Here is a 24,757-nt window from a genome sequence, read left to right as displayed (position 1 = left end):
CAGTGGCCCATCACCATGCCTTTCCTCCCTCCACAGAAGCAACTCGGTTAAGAGAAGTAACTTCTGTTATTAACTTTGCTGTCTTCCTCCTCCGGCTTCCATATTGGAGCACGTGAGGTCCTTCCAACATCAGTGCAGATTTCACACTGAGTTTCTGATTTGAAGTGGCTTTGGTGGGACCATTCATTGTCTCCCCTCTTTTTTTTTTTAACAAAGCTCGTCAAGTCACTCTCAGTGTAATCACTGTTGTAAGCATTATTTTAAGAAAACAATTTGTCAGATGTCAGATTCCTGTGTTAACAATGTTAGCTACTACCGTGCATCTCCCCCACCTCCCGTGCTGGAGTCCATGTCCTCTCTGTCCAGTCCTAGACCTCTGATCCCCAGAGCAGCTTGTCTGTCCTTTCAGACTAAGTTGGTGTTCAGGATCACGCACCTTGCCCCATCATGCCCAGTGTATAAACCTGGGTTGGGGCTTTCACACACACACATATACATATGTGTGGTAGGTGTGTGTGTGTGTGTGTGTGTGTGTGTGTATCTATCTATGGATATATAGGGTGCACTCCTGATGGAATGAAAAAAAATTACATACATATACATACGTGTATGTACATGTATGTGTGTGTGTGTGTGTGTGTGTGTGTGTATCATGCCACAGAGGGGACTGCAGCAGCCGGAGCTCTGTTCTTGATGTTCGTGCTTCTTGGGCTTTAGGCCAGATTTGGATCCCTGCTCTCAAGGTGAAATCACTACTCTAATACTCACACATTCTCCCTCATTTCCAACTTTCACATTCCTGACCGGATCTCTGTAACCACAGTTTGTGGGAACTACGACTAGAGGTTGCTGAGATGCTCAGAATCCACGCTTTGCCTGTTCAGCTCTGAAGCAGGTTTGGCTTCCTGCAGCAGGAGTCCTGCCGGGGGACTCAGGTGGGTGGCGATGAGCAAAGGACGGGTGACCTCGTGCTTGTTTGCTGGGGGCAGCTGAGTTTATGCTGCATAATTATCAAGCACCTCCTTTGACTCTCCAGAGTGTTTTGGCTTGGATGATAAATTATCTGATCACCTGCCACAAGGCCAGTGACGATCTGCGGTGTGTTGCCACCTTGGCTTGACGTGCCCTGAGAAGGGACAGAAGGAACCTTCCAGCAGTCCTCCCGGTGGCCCGTTCCCTCGTCGTCAGGAGGCTTCATCTCCTGCCTGTTTTGTGAAAAGCAAAGAGAGCGCTTTCTCCATTTTTCATGTGACACATGAATGCACAAGACACTGACTCTTTCTTCCTCCTGTTTTGAGTAGGAAATCTGTTCAAGGGGAGGAGGGATTTGTTACTGAACAGGGAGGGCCTTCCTTATGCAGGTTTTTATTTTTCTGAGATCCTCTCCCTTCTTTTTCATGGAGATTCATCTTTCATTCTATTATTTTATTCATCTGTTTGCATCTTTCAGACCTTATTGATCTTATTGTTCTGATTCAAGTTTCATAAAACATTCTATTTAGTCCACTTCTTTTGCTTTCCTTAGAGACCCATATTCTTGATTTCTGAGAGCAGTATTCTTTCTTTGAGAGAAGAGTTAGTCACCGTGGGCGACAGTGCCATGAGCCCAAACACCTCCTGCCTGTGTCTCTAATTTAGGCTTTATGGAAAGTCAGATTCAGTTTTATGAACCACCTTTGAGCGGCAACACCCCCCCATTTTACTCCACGTTGTGTGATGTTTCATAGCATCACACAACATAGCAACACACAACTCAGTGTTTATTCACTGCCGAGTTTCTCTGTTTTGTTTACTGTGTTCTTTCTTCCCCTGGACTTTGAGCATGTTTCAGGCAGGAGATGGGTTTTCTATTTAGTGCGTATTCACCCTGGTCACCAGTCCAGACACACAGATGCGGCACATTTGTGACCAATTAGTAGCCTATCGCTGGTACAAACATGACCGTGATCATGGTAGACTTTTACCTTTGTGTGGGGAGCAGTTAGCTGTGTGCTCACTTCTACTGGATAATGATATTTTTGTGCAGCCCTTCTATGGTAATTGGCTTAGATCAACCAAAATATTTTGTTACTAAAGCAATTTTCTTGGGGTTTCTGTGATTTGATGGAGTGGTTCACTGTGGATAGTAATGCTACATTGGCAGACTTTCATTTTATTTTATGCTGTGTCTTCCTCCACATTTGCTTTGGATGGCCTGCAACGTATTCATAGAAATTGCAGAGCCTCAAATATTTGGCTACATTACTTGCTGCCTCACACCTTGTCCCCCGATGTGACAAAATGACAGGGCTTCCTTAGAAGAGTAAAAGCAGAGAGGCTATATCGGCATTAAGAAGCAATATTATTATTTACTCAGTGTTATCATTTGAAGGTGCATGAGGTTGACACAGTAATCTCAAAAGGATTAAAAGCACAGTGACAGAATCTGTAATGTTTATTAACAGGCCAACATAAATGATAATTTAGTGGTTGGAATGCTAGGGCTGAACACAATCAATTTGGATTAGATGCACATTACCAAATTGAATACCTTTTATTTCTGCATAATGTTGGATCATGAATCAGACTTTTATTTATAACACTTGACTACAAAAGCAATCGAGATTCTGAGTTCATCTAAAATTACTTATTATCAGAGAAAGTACAACAGGTTTTAATATTTCAAAGCAGGCTAGGTTACTAAGGGTAACTCTTTAATCATAGTTTTGAGAAAGGTGGAGAACCAATGAATCTACTTGATCTGGGGATAATGTTTTACTATGTCAGGGGGAGAACTGCCCGATGTTGGATTGGATCTAGGAGAATTTACTTTTTGTGTATGGATAAAGAGAGAAATAATGGGAAGTACTTTGCCTAACTAAAGGGAAAGCATTTGGGATACACATGATGAGAGAAGAGAGTTGGTATTAACTTGGAAAGAGGTTTTGAAATATTCAGTGATAATGTATCTGGCGTAATCCAGAAAGCAATAAAGCTTTCCTCAGAGAGAGAAGTTGCCAGTGAGGACTGGGGATCCGAGGGGCAGTCATGAATGTGTTTAGTGCGTGAATGAGATCAGGGGTGAACTGTCAGTTTGTAAGGAAGATCAGTTGGTGGAACAGAGGTGTCTCATCCACAGGGGAGCTGAGTGCCTTGAATTAAGTATATTTTCTGCTAAACCAAATACTGTAATGCTTTTCGGTGGAGAGTAATAGTTAAGTCATTAGGCTCTGTTTCCTCTATTTCCATTTGGCATAGCCTACCATGCAGATAGCTGGGAGTGTCTATCAATACTGAAATACTATTTAGAGCAAATGTACATGGTATATGGAACAATTACTTGCCACCACTACCCCTCAGCATTACATATTGAGAGCATGTGCACATCACAGATTTCAAAGAACAGCTCAAAGGGAGAGCAGTGACTTCCAGGAACATATTTTCAAAGGAATGTATAACATCGACCAAAAAGCACTAAGTTTATCTGTTGAACTCTGCACTTAAATACAAAGATTGATAACATTGTAAAGGTGTCTGGCTAGTACTGACTATAAGATTATTTTTTCTTTAAAAATTCTTTCTATTAAAATGAAATGTGGGAACCATAAAATAGATTGGGATGTTGTAAAACATTTACATTCATCTTAAAATTAACTTTCCTCTTATTATTACTTGGGTACCCATTATTTTTCTTTGAAAGCATGTTTAGGTGATTTTTATAAGGTGAAATTTCAATAAGATAAAAGTGGCTACAATAATCAATATTTCTATCATAGCCTCATTTATAATATCTATCAGATTTATTTTATTGAAGATTTTCTTCTTTGCTTTAATAACTTGTTTCATAATTTTAAAATTACCTCTCTTAATGTATTGGCAATTCTTTAGTGTCCAGAAAAAAATGTTCTCATTTATTCATTTTTTTTAAAGGGAGGCCCTTAATGCTTAGCTTTCCTTAAGGTCTTCACTTTGGGATAATCATGGGGAAACACAGAGCACTAAGTGTTTTGGTAAACACACACACACACAAAGATGAGATAAACAGGGAGGTGGGTTGGAGGCAGGGAAAATGTTTAGTGTAAAATAATAGCTACAGCCACTTATTTAGGGCACAAATGATTATTCTCATAATATAAATTTTAAAAAAAGGTTTAGACAGGTATAAAGGCTTTATTCAAGATCATCCAACTAGTAAATGACATCACAGGTATGCAAAATAACATAACGATGACACCCATTTCTTCCCCCTCAACAGCACCACCCTCTTCTGTGGGCAAACTCTTCTGTGCCTCCGGGTTGCTGGCTCTTCACTGCCTACTTTGGCTCACTTATAGCCGGTGCCAAGGTCAAGTTGGCCAAAGCTGGCATACCTTTGCCATTGTGCCAGTGGCCAGTCAAAGGCCCATGGGCTGGCAAGTTGTCACAATAAGTGATAGTGAGTATTTCTACACAGAACCCAGAATTCTAGGATTATTTTGATAGGATCTTTGTGCTCTAGGAGGCGATAAAGTTGGAGAGCAATCTTGACAGAAACCCCTCCACACCTAGTTTCAGGTGGGAATAGCATCAGAGGTCCTCAGGAGTTTGAAACCCAGGATGACTGTGGGGGTTTTACAGTTTTTTAGTGTTTAAGACACTACCAAAAATTCTGAACATAATAATAAACAAGAATCCAAAAGCAGGCAAGAAAGAAAAATAATTTACAACGATAATACAAATATAAAACAAAAAATGAGATGATACATTTTAATACAAAATCAGTAAGCACATAAAATATACCTGTTTCAATACAAAAATGAACAAACTAAAATTTTAAAAACCCAAGTACCTGCTATTTCAAAAATACGTAACCAATATGTTAAGATACATAAACATTGAAGGTAAAAAAAAATAGAAGATGCTCCATGAAAACACTGGCCACAATAGAGCTGATTTAGAGACAAGGTAGACAGACGTTAAGGAAAAGATTGCTAGTCGACATAAAAGGAGGTATGTAAGAATAGTAAAAGATTTAATCACCAAGAAGATGTAATAATCCTAAATTCAGATTGTATGCACATTGTATACACACACACACACACACACACACACACACATCCACACACACAGCAAAGGCACAAAATATATAAAGCAAAAAAATAATGGACAAAAGGGGAAAGAGGCAGATTTCCAATCATCATGGCAGATTTTTAACATGTCTCTTTCAATAAATGATGAAATAAGCACATAGAAAGCCACTAGAGCTGACAAGTGCATTCTTTTCAAAAGCCAGAGGCTGAAAATACAGGACAGCGGAGGTGACTCCTTATGGTGACACCCGGACCTCTGCCTCACTGAGCCACGTGGGTTCTCCCCAGGTGCCAGCCTGGTACATTTATGCCCCCTTTCCACCCTCTGCTCCATCCCGTGAACCTTCTGGTCTTCCTCGAGTTGCGTAATCCCACTCATTTTCTTTTTTTCAGACTCGGTTTCAAATGTGATTGACTTTCTTTCCTTCTTCGGGGCTTTTGCAGAAGCTGGGTTCTGCCGGGCTATTTGAAGGCTCCTACCATGTTGCAGGGCTCATAATGAAGGAGGGCACCATGAGTTCTGATGTTTACAAGAAGCTCTAGACGTGTTTGTTGGGTTATTTTCCAGGTCACAATCCCATCCTCTCTCCCTCTTTACCTCGATTTTAAAAGAAAACATCTCTCCTAAACTGCTCCTCCCTACCCTGTTTAACCCAGTAAGTCCCACCACCCAGATGTGGAACACCTTTAAGAACCTAAATCAAGCAACAAATAGATGACTTTCAGTAACTTTTGAAATAAATAGTATGCTTTTAGGGTTCTGTTCTTTTGATAAAAGTAATAGATAAATGATCATCAAATGTTTGAATATATGTATTTCACATATATGAAATATCTACAAAAGACCTCTAGATGGTGATTTCCAACCTATTTTAATGCACCTGTGTCAATTTTGTTGAAATATTTGCAGAATGAAAAGCTTGGGAATCAATGGGTTAAAATATTTAGACTATTAAAAGTGTAGCAACCACTGAGATGATCAAAGTTTTAGAATTATATAGAAACACAGAAGCTTACAGTGTGGCTGGGAATGCAGAGGAAATCTTGGGTTGCCTTCTGGATGGCATCACTAAAGCCTAAAACCAACAATACGGAAAGTGCAGGATGGATAATTTAGGTATCAGTTAGCTCTACATGTAAGTTTCTATTACCAAGGCTTAATCGTTAAGTAAGGCATCCTGCTTTTGCCACAAAACGAGTAACTGGGATTGGTCATGCTTGGGAATGTATTTTCTTTTCTTTCGTTTTTTTGGAGTCACAGAAATTTATTTAGGAAAGCAAAACATTCAGGGGAGGATTGGGGGCATTTCCAAAACAAGAAACAGCAGCCAGAAATATATTTTCCAGGTCTGGAGGGATAGTGTGAAATGTGTCACAATTTGTCAGCTGCCCTGTGTGCAAGGTGACCTTGCAGTTTCAGCCCATGGAGAAGAGACCCTTCCTCTCTGCCTCACCCAGGAGTGTTGCAGGCCACCTGAAGGAGGCAGCAAATGAACTGTTTGGGTCAGAAAAAACAATGATTTTCCTGCCTTCTTCTTTGATTGTCCAAGGAAACAATAAAATCGCAAATTATAAAATGGCAACTATTTTTTTGACAGCCCTTACCTCATTTGTAATTATTAACTGTATGGTCTTTTTTTAAAAATCTTTATTTATTTACTTATTTTTATGTGGTTCTGAGGATCGAACCCAGTGCCTCACACGTGTGAGGTGGGTGCTCTACCACTGAGCCACAGCCAATGTTTCCTACCTATTGTATCTCTTCACTGTCCCCCAGAACAATACGCTCCTGTGGGACATGGCCTTGTTTCCAATCATATTTTCAGTACTTTTCGTTTCTTCTAGGCCAGATCTTGACCACACAATCTTAAAGCCAAATCTTAACCACTGGACTCACCACCCAAGCAGCTGGCTTTCTTCAAATGGTGATTTGTTACAAATTTTCTTTTTCCAGGCATGCATCCACAATCTCTCCTTTTTCTAGAAGATTTCTGGATGCAATTATCTCTCAATAGCTTGATGCTGCTGTTCTAATCTAGTAGTATACCTCCATCAAAAAATTTTTCATTTTTTTCATTTTAAATTAATTTTTTTCCTGAAGATTTTGTCTTTTTACACCTTATTTACCATGAAAGATTAAAACACCCAGAGGAAAACTAGTTGATAAGTTTCAAAACTAAATATTCAAAAATTAAGGGAAAACCTCAGATATCAACTTATTTTCTTTAGACTTGGGTAATTCAGTCCCACTTACAAACATAAAAAGCTTTTATGCTCACATATTACACTGTCCTGACATCAAGGTGTGACCTTTCAGTAGAACAAATAGAAAATTAATTCTTCTTATTGGTGTGTAAACATTAGGTTACTTTTCTTTCCTTTTTCTTTTTTTGCTGCAAGAGCTATTCTAAGCTATTTGTCTTTTTAAGCTTTGCAAATGGGAAATATATTAATGTAGGTTACTTGAGTCTATTAGAAATTCACCTCACTGTCTATTAACATATCTCAACTCTTCCTCAGTAGCACTTCTACCTGTATTATTCATTTTTCATTATCCTATAATCCAGGGCTCTCTGCTGAGACTCTGTAAAACACAACTATTAGGTCCAAACTCAGGGATATTCATCTGTTGGGACACGGATTAGATCATCAAGTTATTTCAGCAGGCTCTACCAACTGCCACTCAATTGTAGACTGAATCTCCCACCAGCACCGATTCTAGCTGCAATCCACGATTGGAATTTTCTGTATTCATTTCAGATTGCCTCTAGCACCAGCTTGAAGTAACTTGCCAAGGGACTGTGGATTTTTAGCTACTTAGTCAATAGACTGGCAACCTAAGACTCCTGTATATTTTCACCCAAATGAGGCTTTACAAACCTCAGTTTCCCCAAGGAGAGCTCGTACTGAGCTGAAGACAAAAATTTTATATTTTATCAATCGTGGGTCAGAACATCATCTGTCAAAATCAATTGTTTTTCTTCTCACCTTTTTCCTGATTAAGAATTCTAGCAAAATATGTATGAGGTGAAGCCACAGAACAAACATGATAAACTAGAAAGTTTTAGAGTTTTAAAATCAGTTCAGTGTTCAAGCAAAAAGCAATTGACTATAGAGGTGAATTGTTGGGTTTATCAAAGCACCTTAAAAAATGTCATTAAGTTGGGAAAAATCTGTCAGTAATAGGAGATGAGTTAAATGATTGTCTTGTGTCCATTCAGTGGGATTCCATATGATCATTAAAACTAATGAGGCAAATCTATTTTGTTGACTTGAAAGGCAAGTTATAGAATGTTATTTGCCATGCACAGGTATGTATTTAAATTGCTGAGGCTAGCTTTGAACGTGGGATCCTCCTGTCTCAGCCTCCAGAGCTGCTGGGATTACTGGTGTTCTGCCTGGGTATGTATGTAAAAATCACGGTGATTATTAAAAGTGATTACTTCTAGGTTAGAACATTTCAGGGATCCTTATCGTTTAATTTACTTTTCTGTATAATGGATTCTTTTTTTATTAAAAGTGAGCACACAGACTTTTGCTTCTAGTCTCAAAGGAGAAATAGGGGTCAGATTTCCTTTTCTGTGTTACACACCTGAAAACCTAAATGGAATATGTGAAACAATGCTGTTCAGATGCTGGGCAGCAGAAAGTGCAGGTCAGCAACACTCCAGGGAAGGGAAATTGTGTTGTGAGCTGCACAGACTCTCAGCAGACGCCCTCAGCTGAGTTTCAGGGCTACCCAAGCTGTACCTGGAGTACCCTGGGGTGAGGAGGCAGAGGTGGCATCTAGGGAGCACGAGATGCAACAATTAGCTGGGCAAAGTGCCAGTGAGAGGAGTGTGTCAGACACACTGAGACCTGAGGTCCTGCCAAGGAGTGGTACCTACAGCTCTGACATGCTGAGCTCATGCTGTGGGGGAACTATGGAAAGTTAGGAGGAGAATTAGAAGAAAAGTAGAAGCCACATCAAGATGGAGATTGCTCTTGTTTGTAACAATGAGAGTGAAACTAGGAAATTTACATAAGAAAAAATATGAGAAAATCAATGACTTTGGTTTAAACAAAGAGGCTTCAAATGTGATACACAAGAAAAACACAAACTATAAAGAAAAGCACCAATATACTAGGCATTGCAAAATTTTTTTAAAAAATTGTTCTTTAAAGATACCATGATGAAAATGAGAAAACAAGCCAAAGAGTTGGATAAAATGCTTGTAGAATATATATATTTTCAAAAGATTTGATAGATATATATCAAAAGATTTTCATCTATAAGGTATAAAGAACTTTTAAAAATAGAAAAACTGAGGCAACCCAATATAAATTGGTAATCCTGTAAACTGACATTTCATCAAAGGAGATGTATAGACTGCAAGTGAACACATGAAAGGATCCTTAATCTCATTGGTCACCAGGGGAATGCAAATTAAAATTGCCATGAAATACTAGGACATTAAAATTAACAATAGTGTGTATGGTAAGCAGAATGACAAGATGACCTCCAATGGACCCCATCAAATGATGCTCGGGTACCATCTCTTCCCTGTGAGTATGCTGGGAGCTGCAACCATAAAGAAGTATTACTCTTATGGCAAAAGACTCTTGAGGACATAATTAAGCTCAAATCTTAAAATAGTGAATAAATGTGGATTGGCCTAACCAAAGCACGTGTCTTTTAAATCTGGATCTAGAGGTCAACACGGAGGAAAACATAGAGGTCAGATGAGAAGGATTCTATGTACCAGCGCCAACTTTGGAGATGGAATGGGTCTCATGTTGAGAAATGAAAATAGTCTGAAGGAGCTCACAGCAGCCCATGTGATGTTCAGCAAGGAAATGGGGCCCTGGCCTCTCCAACATCAAAGGACTGAATTCTGCTGCATCATGGGAGCTTGGAAGAGGAACCAGAGCTCTGATGAGAACAAGGCTGGATGGAAGCAGTTTTTTTAGTGTGTGACACTCTGAGAAGTGAATTCAGCCACTCAAGCCCTGGACTCCTGACTGACGTGAATACAAGCTATTACATGTTTGTGGTTTTAGGCCACCAAGTTTGTGGTAATTGGCAGACTGCAGCCAGAGACTAATACACTGACCATCACATATGTCTGCAGAGATATAGAGCAACCGGAACTCTCAAACACCGCTGGTAGAAACGTAGAACAGCACTACTAATTGGGAACCGATTTGGCAGTTTATTTAAAAAAAAAAATCTAAAAAACAAACACTAACCCCCTCCCCAAATAACAGCACAATAAAACACCTTCCTAACATAAAACACAGCTAATCTGCTCCTTGATGTTTACCCAAGAAAATAACGTGCATCCCACAAAACTGTTAATAATAATGTACATAGCAGATTTATTAACAATAGCCCCAAATGGTAAACAACTGGAATGTCTATCAATAAACTAATGGATGAAAAAATTGTGGTATGAAATTTGCTCAAGAGAAAAATGGAATAAAACATAAATAAATGCAACAACACAGATAAATATCAAATATATATATTTTTTGCTGAGTAAAAGAAGCCAAATAAAAAGGTTGCATACTGTATACATTTGTACTATATGGTTTCATTCATGTAAAATCCTAGGAAATTCAAACTAATCTTAATGACAGAAGGCAGATTGGTTGTCAAAGGCAGTGGAGGAGTATAGTAATGGGCTACGTTGAAGGGAGAAGAAATGCTTTCGAGTGAAGCATCTGTTCATTATTTTGATGCAATAGTTGTTTCATGAGCATACACACATATCAAAGCTCATCGAATTGCACACTTTAAATATTTGTAGTTTATAGTATGACAATTCTACTTCAATAAAGCTGTAATAAAATACAGATATCTGTAAAATAAAATAGAAAGGGAGATAAATGTTCATGGTTTCTTGTTCCATTCCAACTAGCTCTGTTCCCGACTAGTGTGAACTCAGGCAAATATTCTATTTCTGGCCTCAGTATACACTTTTGTAGAAAGAGTTGGCAGAATGACCTGATTACCTCAAGATCTCTCCTATGTATCTGTAATAAAATCAACTTTCCTGTGTTTATTAAATTCCAAGCAGGATACTCACTTCACATCCTGAGACTTTGAGACACCAAAGACTTTTCCAAGACCACAAAGTGAAGATGTAGATGATCCAGGGCCAACAGCCCACCTGACATGACCTACACATTCCCCTCCCATTGGCCATCTTCTCCCATGATTTAGCATCAGGTGTGGATAATTTTTTGTGTGATTTGTGGAATGTCACAGCTCGGCTCTTATTCATGTTAATGTAAGCCACCAGGCAGAACTGTATTCACAGTGCTGGGAATTTATGCTAGAACAATTTCATCACTAACATAACAGCTCACAAATTACAAGGGTTAACCGTAATTCTGAACCTTACTTTTTACTTTCTATCATTGCCTTTTCACTCAAGAAGAAAAGTGGAAGAGAACAATCCATTGTATATAAGATAATATGTAATTTTTTCCCTTGCTGAATTTAACGTCACTTGAAAGAAGAGATGATATAAATCCCTGAAGAGACCTCTCACAGGAGAGAGCAGTTATAAGCTTCCGTCTCTTTTGTTTGCAAGTATTTCCCAAGAGACAGCATATAGTATTCTATATAATCAAGTGAAAAACACTATACTAATTAATTAATTTAGCTTCTGAAACAGAGGGAAACAGGCTCATCAGAAAATTTCACCACTATGAATCAGTCCTGCACCCTCTTCCTGTCTGAAGTGGGCCATATTGTTGCTGAATTTGTAATTGCCTGGAGGGTGAGCTGATTAACAATAATCGGTTCAACTTTAGAGCAATATATTCACATCATGACTTATACTTTTATGATGGATCTAAACTAAGAATTTCAGGAGGCATGTGGAAAAATTGATTGCACACTCACACAAAAAGATGTAGAGACAAAGCAAATCCATAGAGACAGGAAGAGAAGCACAGGATGCTGAAACTACCCAGATCTGATAATACTTTTTCTTTTTAACCCTATCTTTCTGTACTTTTCCTACGTACATTTGTATTTCTTGTCCTATCTCAGATGATTCTAGCAGTTCTTTTTTAAAAAAAAATGTTTATTTTTTAGTTGTAGTTGGACACAATACCTTTATTTCACTTACTTATTTTTATGTGGTGCTGAGGATCGAACCCAGGATCTTGCACGTGCGAGGCGAGCACTCTGCCGCTGAGCCACAACCCCAGCCCACTAGCAGTTCTTAATGTCTTAGAAAGAAGAGACTAGAGAAACTCAGAGACTGGGGGTCAGGTTTCACATCATTTTTATCTTTGTTCTTTTCATTTTGAGTGTTCACAAAGGTCTAAATTGTTCAATGTCAAAAGGTGCTGGCCTGTGGCAGGATGTCCTTCCTGTGTGGAGCCACCTTGAATCTCATACTTGAGGCAAACAATACTGCAAAAGTTTTGTATGTTGGAAGCACTGTTTTTTTGGTTTTGGGTTTTTTTTTTTAAGTTTTATTATTTTAGATAATAAGGAAAGGCATTTAATTTTTAACTTTCAAAGATAGCTTTATCAAGGTACAACTTATCTATAATCAATTGAACACATTTAACACGTATAGTAAGTATTGACATATGTATACATGAAACCATCACCACAATCAAGATAATGGACAGCTCCATCATCCTTGGAGGCTGAATCCATGACTTCATTTTGAAAACATTAAAAATTTCCACAGAATAAACCTACATTTTAATTAATTAATTAATTAATTTTTTAATTCCAAATATGGGCCAGCCTTTTGGCGGTTGCCCCTGTACCCCATCTCCAGTTTGCCTCGCCCCTACAGGCCTGCTTTACTTGTTGATGCTGTTTGCTTGGCCTTTGAATTCACCATCCCTGCCAATCAATGTACCCTCTATCTTGACATGAGCATTTACCAGTCTCCAAACACCATAAACTTTTGTTTGCTTTTTTCTTGCAAATGGCTCTGCCAGCCTCCTTTGAGCAAACTCAACAGTTCATTCCTTAGTAAAGCTTTCCTTTTTTTAAGATCTCTTTAGGCAGGATACATTGCTCCTTACTTGGCTGCCTCTGCCTGCTGTTCTTGTCATTATTACAGAACATGTCACATTGTTGGTTGGTTGTACATCTTATCCCTTCTACTAGATAGATGACCACTCCTCAACAGAACTTTTTTGTTTTGTTTTGGATCCTCAGAATCTGACCTAGTGCCCCATACAAAGCAAAAGCCTATGAGACATGTTTTAAAATGTCAAGTTAAATTGATTCTTTAAAACATGAGGCCTTTAATTTATATATTCCATTCAAGAGGAAAAGAATTCATAAACATAGCCCCCATTTTGAAAAAACTAAACATTTTAACTGCAACTCCAATTCAAGTATACACATGTGTACACAGAGGACCTTGAGGGCTTCCTGTTCACTGAGTTAGACCCAATAACCACTGAGGCTCCCTGGGACTTCACAACATTGAAGCAGAGTTCGGCTGACTTCTAAGTGAAGGTTTTACAATCTAATTCCTCAGATTTTGGAAGGTATATATTCATTGTGTGGATTAACCAATTGCTAAATTAATAACATTCATGCATTTATGTTTGGATCTTTCATCCATGAACACAAAAGAGCAGAACACGTATGTACCTTAATAAAAACTCTTCTATTTGGGAGTTTCTTGCTCAGAAGTTTTCTAAATATAAGCAAGTTCTTTTGTCAGAGAAAAAATATTCCTAGCTAATTTTCCTTCACTTTGGTGACTCGGTGACAACCTCCATTCTGGTTCTGATCAGAAGCTACATCATATATTTTTGTTGAATCTACATAAAAAAAAACTCTTAAAAAGCTACACGCTGCAAGTCTTTCCTTAGATTATATGTGTTGTAGTTCAATTCCATTTCTTAGTAGTAGAAAGCATGGGGAAAAAATTGGCTTATTTTGAAAATCCAGTTGTTTTTTCAAAAATCATTTTGTGACTGCCTCCTATGTTCAAAAAGCTCTATATTCACTATGGAGAATATAAAGAAATGAGTAATACCTAGTCCATCTTCTTAAGGGTCTCATAATGTACTGGGAGAAACTGAAAAATATATGAGCATTTTAGGTAATGGGAACAGCTCAAAGAAAAGCCCAGAGATTGGAGTATCAGCCAGTGTATTCATAGAACCGTCAAGTGGTCTGTGCCGCCTGAAACAGTGATGTGCTGGTGTTGGGAGGGGATGTTTGAAGCTGGGGACCAGGGAGAGGTGGGAAGTCAATTTGACACCAGAAGGTTTGAATATCAGAGATGAGAAGTCTGGATTTTTATTGTATATAGGTTATCAGGGAACCATTAAATATTGTAGAGTGACATGTCAGACTGGAAATGAATATTTGGACATCTGCTTGTCAATGTATCAACTCAGCATTTATGCATAGAATTTTAAGTTTAAGGTAAGTTTGTGCTTCTGTCTCTCTCTCTCCCTTTCACCCTCCTTTTCCTCCTGTTCTCTGTTAATAAAACCCATGTTTACTGAAGGTTTCAAGGGTAGTCTCAAATTATTAACAGGGTATGACCACACATGGAAAATGAACCATCTCTACACCCCAGAAAATTCAGTCCCCAAGGATGATTATTTTGCAGCATGTTTAGGATTTATGTGGCAATATAATGTTGAGAACATTTTACTTTAAAAAATAATTTTGTTAAATATTTATTCGATCTTGTATTAAAAAATGACTCCCACCTGCTAGGTTCTGGACCACTGATGGTGTCGACTGTTATCCTGCTTACTCCAGAGCATCTGGTTGTATTTCAAAAATAGGCAACTTTTTAAAAACAAGAAGTAGATAGCAAGAGAAGGCAGGGTTCAGACCCACAGGGTGACTGCATTAAGACTCTTTTCCTGTCCTCTTTGCCATCCTGATAGATGATGATAATTTTCTTTTTCCCTGCTGATAATAAATTTAGGCTTTCTTCTATCAGTGCATGAGTGTTTCCAGCGTTTCTCAGTTTAGCCTTGATGATATTATCCTTCAGAGGAAGGCCATGGAACACCCTGCCCAGGCCCCGTAGGGATGGACCCTTAGGGACTGGCTTCTACCTGATCCAGAGTATGAGGCCAAGGTCCAGCCTTAACAAAGCTGAGCACTCCCTGTACAAATCGAATGGCCCAGGGTGGCAGTCAAGGATCCACGAGGTACGCCAAGGCCCCTGCAGGCTGGGACAGGTCAGAAAGCTGAAGACACAGTAGCCTGATGGTCTGTGTATGTGTGGACACTGGGTGGCCTGCCTGACATGCTGCTTCTAGCAGAGAACCAACGCCCACTGAGAAATCATCCAGGCCCACAATCTGTCCAAGGGCAGCCAGGCTACCCCTTGAGTTTTCATTGCTAGTACCTGTCCAGGTGGGCCCAGGCATGCTGACGTTGATGACATCAGACTAAATTTCACCATGGCCTCAAGTGGGTATTTTTACCACCCCAGTGTGGATGTTTTCTGGCTCAAAACTCTTTCATTGGCTGGGTCATGTCATTGTGGGGTGATTCAAGGGGCAGGGCAACCAGAACAACAGTGACAGAGAAGTATCCAGACATGTTATGTCAATTTAAAGAGCCTTTTTCTCTGGCCAGTCGTCAATCCCTGGCCCTCACACCTAAGGAGTGTACTCTTAGGCTTCACAGATAGAAAGGGGGATTCATGCCTGGGTACCCAAGCAATCTTCCTCTGGAAAAGAGAACTTTCAAGAAAACAACTGTTAGCAAGAACTCCTGGTTGGAAAAGTTAAAATATTTAATGAATATGATTTTATAACTGAAGAAACCATGAGCCGAACCTGCTTACAATGATAATTTGGGGTTTAATTAATTAATGACTAAAGTACTTTGGAAACACAAAGGACTATATAAATGCTAAATATTATTAAATGTTAATAGCCATGTTCTCGAATAACACTGATATTAATTTAAATTCCTAAACCTTATTATCAGAATGAAATGCATGCTAATGAGGCTTTCCTAATAAATATTTTGTTTATGATGTATTTAGAGTGGTATTACTTATCTTGCTAGAGCAAGTATAAATTACTGCACTTGGCAAAAGGGTTGCTCCCTTTTCTTCACGATAATTAAAATGGAAATGTAGAGAAATATAATGAATATATTAGGCAAAAAATTTTGTGTCAGAGCCACCGAGGTTTACTCTGTACCAAACCAGTGATTCTATTTTTTCTTGAGTAGTGGTTCCAGTATTTTGTTTGTCTCTTTTTGTCTTGTTGGACTCTCTTGATTGTACTTAATGAAACCTTTTAATTTTAAACAAATTGGAGTAAAATTTATAATTTCAAGGAATTTTTAAAAAAGTTCATGTTATCCTTTGAAGTCATGGGAGGTTTTCTGGGATGATTCTAAGGAGGCTTAGGGACTCCTTTTTTATGTTGTTTCTTGCCTGGGGCTACTGATAAGCCACTGTCCTTGCTGACCATCACGGAGGTGGGCTTTCCAAGCTTTCCAGTCCAGGCACTGACTGGGTAACAATGCTAGAGCTTGCTTCTGGGGTATTGAATCATTTGTGTTTCAATTAGTGATGCCTGGAGTGAGCTCCTCAGGTAGAACGTATTCTTGTATTATTTATACATGGTCTTTTCAAACTGTAGTGTCTGCTTCTCTTTGGGATAGTGATGATGGCTTAGTCTAGACCCCCTTCAAGTTTAGAAGTCTGAAATTTATCCATGCTCTAGAATTACAGGAAACAGAAGACTTTTCCTGTACTTCTTATGGCCGGAGAGATCACAACCATTATTCATACATGTGAAAATAATGCCTAAACCTAGAAATAAGTTACGTGTCAGTATTTTGCATGCATTATCAAATTCAAAACTAATGAAAAACTCCATGAAGTTGATAATAATATTATACCTTTTAAAAAGCCCAAATGTACACACCTATTTAAAACAATCCGTTTGTAATTTAGAATAATGCACTTTTATTATTATTTGTAATGATACTTCATAAAGTTGGGGTAGTTGGCCACTGTCATTTTGGGGCAAATCCTTTCTAAATTAATTTTGCTCTAGTTCATAAAATTTTAAAGTATCCAAGTAAAAAACATTCTACTTAGTCATATATGGAAATTTTCCTTTGGGATCGATTACTTTGTGTCTGAATTTAGAACCCTTTTCCCACTCAAAGAGGAGAAAACATTTCACAAATAATTTTTTTCTAGCTCTCTAATTACTTGACATTGTTCAAATATTTTTCTCTACTTTTTGCACTTAATCCATTAATCTACCTGAAATTCATTATGATGCATAGTCTAAAACAAGTTTCCAAGTTCATTATTTTCCTTCGAGGGGATAGTCGTTATTTCTAGAATTTTGATAAAAACACGATTAGAACTTGGAAAGGAAGCCTTGTTTATCAATATGTGGATAGTTGGCGTCTCTATGCTGTCTGATCAGTGAGGGTTTGAAGCATGGGATACAGCATAGGAGAACAAGGCCACTCCAAGGGGCTGCCCAGCCCTGGAATGTTTGGCCAAGTCCTCGGAAGAGGCAGAACTAAGTTCTCAAGGAAGTAGTTGAATGTAGGAAAGCTTTGGATGTGAATGGCAGAAACGGCTGCCCTAAGAGACCAAGGACCTTGTCTTTGGAGTTGCTTCCATCATTTTTTCCCCAAAGGTCAAGACTTGAAGTCACACTGATAAAGGCGGCTGAAGGAAGTTTCCAAACGAAATGCCATCACTGCATCAAGCCAGGAGGGAGCTGCGGCACAGAAGCTCCTGGTGACAAATGGCTTTAATGCAGCCAGAATATTGGCGACGATCCAGTCATGTAGGAGATGGATTCGTGTTCTCTCATTGTTTCCCACCCCCCCCCCAAACAATGGCAATTTTGAGGCCTCTGGGTAATAGCTTTGCTGTTGAACATAAACAGAAAAAAATTGCTGATTGCTGGAATTATTATTTAGAGAAGATGGAAAAGAAATTAATGTACACCAGGTCCAACAGCTGGTGATGGTTAACACACTCTGAGAACTTACTGTGTGTGTATGTGCTGAATAGTTCACCCCATAGGCCCTCACAGCACCCCTATACCTAGAAGCGATTATCATCTAAAATAATGAATCCTTACTTTATAGAATCCACCTAAGAAACAGAGAACAAGGGGTTTGAACTTGATTTTCAGAGCCTATGCACCTAATCACTATGTTGCCTATTTGAATTAAGTACAATGACTCTTTAAATAAGGTTTTGAGTAAAGAATGGATGATTAATTATTGGGGAAATATTGTGTATAAAATAACATAACCTGTAAACATTTAAGAACAGAAAATATTATAATTACCATTAAAGATTTACTGCATAACTTTTAAAGTCTCTTTCAATAACTTTAAAAAGTATATGAATACGTGACCGGTGAAACTCTACATCATGTACGACCATAAGAATGGGATCCTAATTAGAATAGGTCACATTCCAAGTATGTGTAATATGTCAAGATACACTCTACTATCATGTGTTTTTAAAAAGAACAAATAAAACATTTTAAAAAGTAAAAAGAAATCTTCAGATGATGGAATAATTGAATAAGCACAAAATAGTAACTATCAGAAAACCATACTTCTTATCTGAATACCATCTATTAAGAAGAAAATAATTTAATCTGCCTATTCACCAGTTTTTAAAAATATTCATATGATCTTTAACAAAAAATCTTTCAAAAGGATATAAGATTATGATACATAATACGATTTCACTGTAATCATTACCACATAAATTCAAACATTTAGACATTGTATCAAAATTTATTTAGGAAAGAAGGAAGTGAGCTATTATCCCATTCTTTTCATTTAAGTTCATAACTATCAGAAATTTGCAGATCTCAGATAAGGAAATGAAGAACATAAGTAAATCTTCAGAAATAAAATGTTCCCTAAAATAGTAGATGACATTGACACAGAGGTACAGAAACAGGTAAAAAAATAAAAGATTGAAAGCATTATGATAAATACAGGCAGAAGCACATTAGCATATGGAAAATACCATCTTAGTATTTTTATCAATATCCAGCCCATCGAAGAAGTCACTGAAGCTTAAAGGTGTTAGAGGGAAAGAAAGATGAATACGTCTAATTGTTGTGCTAGTAAAATCTTGGCCATATTCTTTTTTTTGTGCTTTCCATAGCTCCTACAATTCATATACCAAAAATATATGAGTTTGTGATAATTATTTAAGATAATAAGCATGCCAACCCATATAAATTACTAGTCTTCTGGCTCTTTGTAAAAAGAAAATTGCAATGTCACTCTAACACTAAACATTTTAAAACTCTTAGCCCAAGCTTTTCTAATCAATTATAGCCCTTCCATCCCTCTCCTCTTCCTCCTTTACTCCCTTCCTCCCTTCCTTCACCAATCATTGAAAAACTTTCTGTTTAGGATTCACAATGTGCTTTTGTCTTACCCATGTGGTAGAAAGGCCCATGAGATAGAACTCCTGCCATCTGGGATTTCAAGATTTGTTAAGGGAAATAGACATATTATAAAATAATCAGAATAAACTAAGTATAATTAAGTATGCGGCAGGGGGCTTGACTGTGGCACAAAGGAGGCTTTGGACCACTCTGTCTGTGTGCACAGGAAGGACTTCAGAGAAGGAGTCACGGGTGAGACGGGCATGCAGCGGTAGTCACCAGGAGGAGCAGGGGAGACAGGGTCCAGCAGCTGTGGAGGAAGGGCAACCAGACGTGCTCCTCAGGCCTAAGCCAAGGTACTGTTAGAAGAGGGCTGAGAAATAATGCTGGAGAAATTGGCTGGTTAAGGAATTCTCATGGCTGCCACTCTTGTTCTTCCTCATCCCACCTCCAAACTGGAGAGTAAATTGAAAACATTTGCAGAAATATTGGGGTGGGGGGGGTCTCAGTCCCAGGTGTAGAAGTCATTCCTGTTTCAGCTCTTAGGGGCCAGCTCAGGCAAGGACAGCTCTGCCACCCATCCTGGTAGAAGGCCTGGCTGTCTTTCCTCCACGTAGGCCTCCCCATTGCTCTCTGCCTTCTGGCACTTGGCACAGGCTTCTGTCTTTACACAGGCCACAGTACAGAAGGTCTTGGGGCTGCTTCTCTCTGACAAGAGGCCTCTGTGGCTCTCCGTGTCTCCTCTAGCTCCCTTCTCATAGGATCAGAGGTCTTGATGGACCCAGAGCCCCTGGGAAAGAAATGCACCCATTATTTGACCACCCAACCTTCTCCTCCCAGCATCCCTTTTACCCTTGTAGAAATAAAAGCAGAAGGAGAGACTTGGGGAAAATTTGGATCTACCTAACTTAACCCAGGCAAAATGATCCTTTTGGATCCCTATGGGCTAGCCCAGTTCACCACCTTCCATATTAGCATTGGAGCAGAGTGCTTAGTAATAGAAAAGGAGCCTTTGGTTTGAATTTTTCTGTATTCAGATATTTCTCTCTGCAGAGCTCTCAGAATGTGGTCTCAACATGTGGATGACCCTAAGTAGTGTCCTCATCATAACAATGTCTGTCTATCTGTCTGCCAATCTGTTTTTCTCTCTCTCTGCATGCACATTCAGCAAAGGCAATGTCATCAGGGGGCTTGAAGTGTCATTCTGGGCAAGAAGTTAGGTAGGTGTCGACATGATCCGATCAGCATTTCCAAGAGACCCTTAGGAAGCTGCATGTGGACTAGACTATGAGGGTGGCAGGGTGGAACACCGATCCAGGAGGCCCACTCAGTGATCGAGGGTGTTTCGGACTCCAGTCAGGGAGAGGACAAAGGAAGGCGGATTTTAGTCAATAGGGCTTAGTCATGATTTGAGTGGGGAATCTGAGTGGGAAAATGGATGAATTCAATTCGCCAACTAAAGAATGTTCTCAGTGTAAAGAAAGACAGTGGATTATATTTTAAAAATTGCTAACAAGTTAGATTAGAATGCCTCTGGAAAATTAAATGTGGAGACTTCCAGCTTCTAGATTTAACAAATGGTTCTGGTCCTTGTGAGAGAAGCCCGAGCAGACGGGAGGTCACAGATACACAGGTGAGATCCACTAGGGAGGGTGTTTGGAATATGAAGAACACAGAGCTGAGAATGAAGATGCTGTGAATCTAATGTGTGTAGAGCAAATAAAGAGAAACAGAGATGGAGGGAGGAAGATTGAGGGGAAAATTACCAAGATTCAGAATTTTCTGTGGTTTCAGACTATGGACTATGGGCCAAATCCCACCTGCCAGTTGCTTTTGTTAATTTTTTTTTTTAAATGTGTTTTTGGACCTCAGCCATATTCATTCATTTACATTTGAGACTGTGTGGCCCACAAGCCTAAAATATTTACAGGCTTTCAGAAAGCTTGCTGACCCCTACTTTCGATCACGGAGGCATGACAGAGTCACTATTTTTCTTAAATGTCAGCTATAGAAAGAGAGAACCAGACGACTTAGAGATCCCATCTGTCTCCATTGATCTTGCAACCACTGGGGGAAGAGAATTCTGATAGTTATAAAATAAGCTCATCAGCTCTAGTGTCAACTGGAAACAAAAACTGGAAAATAAAAACATAAAGCACTTTATCAAAGTGGACAGGGCCCTCACTAGTCAATTCCCCATCATGAGGAGAATTAAACAGAATCTGATCCTTGGTTTGGAGGCATTCACTCAATTTTGGCTAACTGTGCTGAGAGATCCTGAAAGGAACATTGAGAATGGTATTAGAAGATGCTGAATAGTGAGGGAAGTGTCAGAACAGGAGACTAAGAGCATTAAAATCATTCCTGCATGCAGACCGCCAGGCGTTGGAGGAAGCCAGCTGTGAGCTTGATATATACTATAAAGAGGCACAGATTGCTTCACCAGATCAACACAGAAACTGATTAAAAAATTAAAGGCAGAGGCAGTTGGAATGTACAGAGATTGGAACCAGGGAACCAGCTAAATGCCACAGGAAATTCTAAGACCATCTTCTCCACCATGTCCCTGGGCTTCCAAATGACATATTTTAACCACCAGGTACCAATGGGTCTCATAGGTACCATTAGGAGATGCTATGATTTCTGCACATCACTGCTGAATAGCCAAGTTCTTATTTAAATTATCAGTATCTAAGAGCATTTGGAGTAATATCTATGAATTTAGTAGAAACAAAATAATTGATCTCTTGGGAAAGGCTCAAGAAAATTAAATGAAACTCAGTGAGCTGGCTCTGAACTTTAACCCCTCTTGTCCCACCTCTGGTTTGAAAAATCTTCTCTTAGAAGGTGGTACTTATTGTTTGTAAAGAAAGAATACTAACAAATTCATTCTATTGAGAACCTTTATATAAGCACATCATTAATCAGATCATAGAGAATGAGTGGATGGTTTCTGCTCTCTCTTTTCAGACAAGACTGGCTGCAGAATTTGTAAAATGAGAATGTGGGCCCCTTATTCAAAAGGGGAGAAAAATGCCATTACAGGTACTAATATATACTGCCTTTCCCTTTCTTTTATGCTCTTTCTTCTCAAATTGTCATGGTGATTTTTAATTTAATGTTGTCCTGAATAAAGAAAAAGTGAAAAGTTTAAACCATTAATATGCAATTTTTATTGTGCTTTGCCAGTTTTGAGATGTTTTTATTAGTGCATTGTAGTGAGACGTAATAATGGGGTTGATTTTGACATTTTCATAGATGCATATAACATAGTTTGCTCCATTTCGATTCTTAGTTCTTCTTTTCCTCTCCCCCTCCCTTCCACTGACCCCCCCCCCCTCTACTCTAATGGATTTCCTTCCACTTATTTATTTTTTTTAAATTGGTGCAATATACCACATTTTCTTTATCCATTAGTCTGTTGATAATCCATTAATCTAAGGCTGATTCCATAGCATGGCTGTTGTGAATCATGCTGCAATAAACATCTGTATGAATGTATTACTGTAGGATTCTGATTTTAGTTCTTTTGGATAAATAATGAGTGGGATACCTGGGTCATATGATGTTTCCAAACCTAGTTTTTTGAGAAATATATTGCTTTCCACAGGGGTTGTGCCAATTTGCAGTATATTAGTGTACCTTTTCCCCACATCCTCACCAGCATTACTGTTATTTGTATTCTTGATGATTGCCATTCTGACTGGAACAAGATGAAATCTCAGTGTGGTTTTGATGTGCGTTTCCCTGATTGCTAAGGATATTGAAAGTTTTCCAGATATTTGTTGGCCATTTGTATTTCTTCTTTTGAGAAATGTCTGTTTAGATCATTTGACCATGGATCCATAGGATTGTTTGATCGTTTGATGTTAAATTTTTTCAAGTTCTTTATATATTCTGGATATAAATCCCCTGTTAGAAGAGAAGCTGGCAAAGATTTTCTCCCATTCTGTAGGATCTCTCTTCATGCTCTTAATTGTTTCCTTTGCTGTGCACAAGCTTTTGATTTCTGAGACCATCCCACTTACTGATTCTTGGTTTTATTTCTTGAGCTTTAGGAAGAAAGGAAGTCAGTGCCTGTGCCCAAATGTTGGAGTGTTGACCTTATGTTTTCTTCAAGCAGTGACAGTGCTTCTGCTCTAATTCCTAGGTCTTTATCCACTTTGAGTTGATTTTTGTTCAGGGTGAGAGATGGGGGAATCTAGTTTCATTCTTCTACATATAGATGTCCAGTTTTCCAAGTACCATTTGTTTAAAAGTCTGTCTTTTCTCCAATGCATGTTTTTAGCACCTTCACCAAGGATCAGATGACTGTATCCATGTGGATTTGTCTCTGTGTCTTCTTTCCTATTCCATTGATCTAAGTGTCTGTTTTTATGCCATACCAAGCTGTTTTGCTACTATAGCCCTGTAGTGTAATTGGAGGTCAGATTTTGTAATGCCACTAGCAATATTTGTATTGCTCAGGATTACTTTGACTCTTCTGAGTCTTTTACTCTTCCATAAGAATTTTAGGACTATTTTTCTTAGCTATCGTAAAGCATGTCATTGGTATTTTGATAGAATCTCATTGCCGATTGTTTTTGATGATATGGCCTTTTGACAATATTAATTCTCTCTATCCAAGAACCTGGGAGGTCTTTCCATCTTCTCAAGTCTTCTTTGATTTCTTTCTTCAGTGTTCTATAATTTTCATTGTAGAGGTATTTCACCTCCTTGGTTAGATTTATTCTCAAGTGCTTTATATTTACCTGGTAGGGGAGACACCATGATCACAAAGGTAGTTTTTCCAGGACAAGTCTCATCTAATATAGAGCAGACATCGTGATCTTGCTATTTTTCCAAATGTGGGAAACTCAGCTATAGAATTTGTGGTAGTGGGGACTGCTTTTATGCTTTCCTATTATATGGTAGCCCTCAATGTTAGACTGGGATAGTGTTGTTTGGTTGTCTATTTATGTGTGTGTATGTATGGTCTTGGAATTTTTATCTCTTGAACAGATGTTTGTGCTGGTGGCTAATGATTGTTTCTAGAAATCCATATGCCTGTAAACTTTTGTGAAAATTCTTTCTTGGGCCTCCAAGATTGCTTAAGAGGGTGCTTTGGTTTTTTTTTCCTCAACTGTGTTTTCTGTTTGTTGAAACTGTCAAGTTCTCCTTTGATATCTTCATTGCCAGTTTTAAGGGTAAATATAAGAGCATTTCACTTATATTGGGAATCAATGAAATGAGAAGAATCACAATCAAACATGAATATGTTAGTTCTTACCAAAATGGTGGAAATTCTGCATAACACTGAATCAACTGCTTTTATTTCACTTTTTGATATGTATACGCTCTCT

The 24,757-nt window shown here is 38.6% G+C and overlaps 1 non-coding gene across 1 annotated transcript; it reads left to right on the top strand.

Moving 5' to 3' along the window:
• Positions 1 to 24,158: 24,158 nt before the first annotated feature.
• LOC113186409 (U1 spliceosomal RNA) lies at positions 24,159 to 24,319 on the top strand. Its single transcript, XR_003301287.1, has one exon. It is a non-coding gene; the product is annotated as a U1 spliceosomal RNA (small nuclear RNA).
• The last annotated feature ends 438 nt before the right edge of the window (positions 24,320 to 24,757 follow it).

This window comes from Urocitellus parryii, chromosome 8 (genome assembly GCF_045843805.1).
Source record: "Urocitellus parryii isolate mUroPar1 chromosome 8, mUroPar1.hap1, whole genome shotgun sequence".
In the NCBI taxonomy this organism is placed as follows: domain Eukaryota; kingdom Metazoa; phylum Chordata; class Mammalia; order Rodentia; family Sciuridae; genus Urocitellus; species Urocitellus parryii.
The sequence above is the reverse complement of the archived record's forward strand: the minus strand, read 5'-3'. Positions and strand labels throughout refer to the sequence as shown.